The sequence below is a fragment of the Saccopteryx leptura genome, chromosome 3, assembly GCF_036850995.1.
Source record: "Saccopteryx leptura isolate mSacLep1 chromosome 3, mSacLep1_pri_phased_curated, whole genome shotgun sequence".
Classification (NCBI taxonomy): domain Eukaryota; kingdom Metazoa; phylum Chordata; class Mammalia; order Chiroptera; family Emballonuridae; genus Saccopteryx; species Saccopteryx leptura.
This window is the reverse complement of record NC_089505.1, coordinates 106,457,070-106,460,080: the sequence shown is the minus strand read 5'-3', so window position 1 is coordinate 106,460,080 and position 3,011 is coordinate 106,457,070. Positions and strand designations below refer to the sequence as shown.

The 3,011-nt window shown below is 41.1% G+C and overlaps 1 non-coding gene across 1 annotated transcript; it reads left to right on the top strand.

The window, feature by feature from the left end:
* The first annotated feature begins 2,033 nt into the window (after positions 1–2,033).
* On the top strand, positions 2,034–2,109 carry TRNAI-GAU (transfer RNA isoleucine (anticodon GAU)). Its single transcript has one exon. It is a non-coding gene; the product is annotated as a tRNA-Ile (tRNA).
* Positions 2,110–3,011: the final 902 nt, after the last annotated feature.

The following is a 3,011-nucleotide window of genomic DNA, read 5'->3' as shown; positions in this document are numbered from 1 at the left end:
AGAGGGACAGACAGGAAGGGAGAGAGATGAGAAGCATCAATTCTTCATTGAGGCACCTTAGTTGTTCATTGATTGCTTTATCATATGTGTCTTGACTGAGTGATTCTTTGCTCGAGCCAGCAACCTTAAGCTCAAGCTGATGAGCCTTGCTCAAACCAGATGAGCCTGCACTCAAGCTGGTGACCATGGGGTCTCTAACCTGGGTCGTCTGCATCCCAGTTCGAGGCTCTATCCACTGCGTCACCGCCCAGTCAGGCTAAAATTATTTTGAAATTTAGTTTTGGGTCTTGGAAATCACAATAAAAAGAATCTTCCTTCTTCTTCCTTTATTCATGTATTTATGTATGTATGTATGTATTTATTTTAGCATTTTCTACATGAGTTATGGCATCAATGATGAAATTCTGTCATTTGGCATCAATAACCTATTTTCATAAATCTTGCTTCCTTCTTTAAACAAGGAACATCTTATATTTTTTCAGTGTTTTCAAGAGCATTATATATGATATATATATATATATATATTAAATTTTGGTTCCTATATGATTTATTTATAAGATTTTGCCTAAACACCATTTCATATTAGCTCTGAGCAAATACATTTAAAAGCCAAAATTTGCAGCCTTGGCCGGGTAGCTCAGTTGGTAGAGCATCGTCCTGATATGCCAGAGTGCAGGTTCCATCTCCATTCAGGGCACACACAGAATCAGCCAATGACTGGAACAACTTAATCAATGTTTTTCTCTCCCTTCTCTCTCTCTAAAAAAGCTGACATTTGCTAGAGTATACTTGGCATTGTTGAATCTATTTCTTTTTTAACATAATTAATAGTTCCTAAAAGGGCTTTGCAACTGCCTTTTGAGTTTTGCTTTGTTTTTTTAGATTTTTTTATTTATTCATTTTTTAGAGAGAGGAAACAGAGAGACAGAGAGAGAGACAGAGAGAGAGAAGGGGGAGGAGCAGAAAGCATCAACTCCCATATGTGCCTTGACCAGGCAAGCCTGGGGTTTTGAACCAGCGACTTCAGCGTTCCAGGTCAACACTTTTACCCACTGCACCACCACAGGTCAGGCGCCTTTTGAGTTTTTAGTGTCATTGCATCCATTTGCCTTTCTCTCTCTCTTGTTCTTTTTTAAAAAATTATTTTTATTTATTTATTCATCTTAGAGAAGAGAGAGAGAGAGAGAGAGGGAGGGAGAGAGAGAGAGAGAGAGAGAGAGAGAGAGAGAGAGAGAGAAGGGGGGAGGAGGAGCAGGAAGCATCAACTCCCACATGTGCCTTGACTGGGCAAGCCCAGGGTTCCGAACCAGCGACCTCAGCATTCCAGGTTGACGCCTGATCCACTGCGCCACCACAGGTCAGGCTCTCTCTCTCGTTTTTAAAATGAGTTGTCAGTGTTTTTTTTTGTTTTTGTTTTTGTTTTTAATTGATTTTAGAGAGGAAGAGAAGGAAAAAAAGAGGGACAATGATTTGTTCCACTTATATATGGATTCATTGGTTGACTCTTGTATGTGCCCTAACTAGGGGATTAAACTCACAACCTTGGCATATCAGGACAATGCTTTAATCAGCCAAAATTCTCATGAATTTAAAATTGATGTTCAATATTTTAAAATTCGTATTTAAAAATATATGTTCAAAACACTTCAATAGCCCTGACCAGATAGTTCAGTTGGTTAGAGTGTCATCCCAATATGCAAAAGTTATAGGTTTAGTCCTTGGTCAGGGCACATACAGGAACAGATTGATGTTTCTCTTTCTCTCTCTCTCTCTCTCTCTCTCTCTCCCTTCCTCTCTCTCTAAAACCAACCAATAAAAAATTTTAAAGTTTTAAAAAAGATTTTATTTTTTGATATTTCAAGAGAGGAGAGAGAGAGAGAAAGGGGGTGGGGAGGAGCAGGAAGCATCAACTCATAGTTGTATGCTTTGACTGAGCAAGCCCAGGGATTCAAACCTGCGACCTCAGCATTCCAGGTCAAAATGTTTTAACCACTATGGCACCACAGGTCAGGCAAATCAATAAATAAATTTGGGCCCTGGCCGGTTGGCTCAGTGGTAGAGCGTCGGCCTGATGTGCAGAGGTCCCGGGTTCAATTCCCGGCCAGGGCACACAGGAGAGGCGCCCATCTGCCTCTCCACCCCTCTCCTTCTCCTTCCTCTCTGTCTCTCTCTTCCCCTCCCGCAGCCAAGGCTCCATTGGAGCAAAGATGGCCCGGGCGCTGGGGATGGCTCCTTGGCCTCTGCCCCAGGCGCTGGAGTGGCTCTGGTCACGGCAGAGCGACGCCCCGGAGGGGCAGAGCATCACCCCCTGGTGGGCAGAGCGTTGCTCCCTGGTGGGCGTGCCGGGTGGATCCCGATCGGGCGCATGCGGGAGTCTGTCTATCTCTCCCTGTTTCCAGCTTCAGAAAAATACAAAAAAAAAAAAGAAAGAAAGAAAGAAAAAAAGAAATTTAAACCACTCTAACATATCATCAAAACTTAAATTTTGCTGGATAGTTCCTGGGCAATATTTTAAAATTCAATGATGTCAGGAAAAAAAAACACCTTTGATCATATTTTTCACTCTCAAGTTTAAATAATATACCAAATAAAGAAAAAAGATTTCTCTAGAATTATTTTTCAAAGATCTATTGTTACAATCCATTATAGTTTACCATGCATTTTTGTTGTGTTGTCATATTTCTGGCCCCTTGGATTATTTTTGTCTAGATTCAGTTTTTGTAAGCAGTCTACTGAGAATGTAAAATTCTTCCCTAGTCAAGTCACCTGCTAAAAAAAAATGCTCCAAGATCTTCACATACAGATGTATTTGAATTTTAGAAATCAACAAGTTAAGCCTGGCCTGTGGTGGCACAGTGGATAGATAGTTGGCCTGGAAGGCTGAGGTCACCAGTTCAAAACCCTGGGCTTGCCTGGTCAAAGCACATATGACCAGCAATCAATGAACAACTAAAGTGAAGTAACTATGAATTAATATTTCTTGTACCCCCTGACACATAAAATCAATAAAT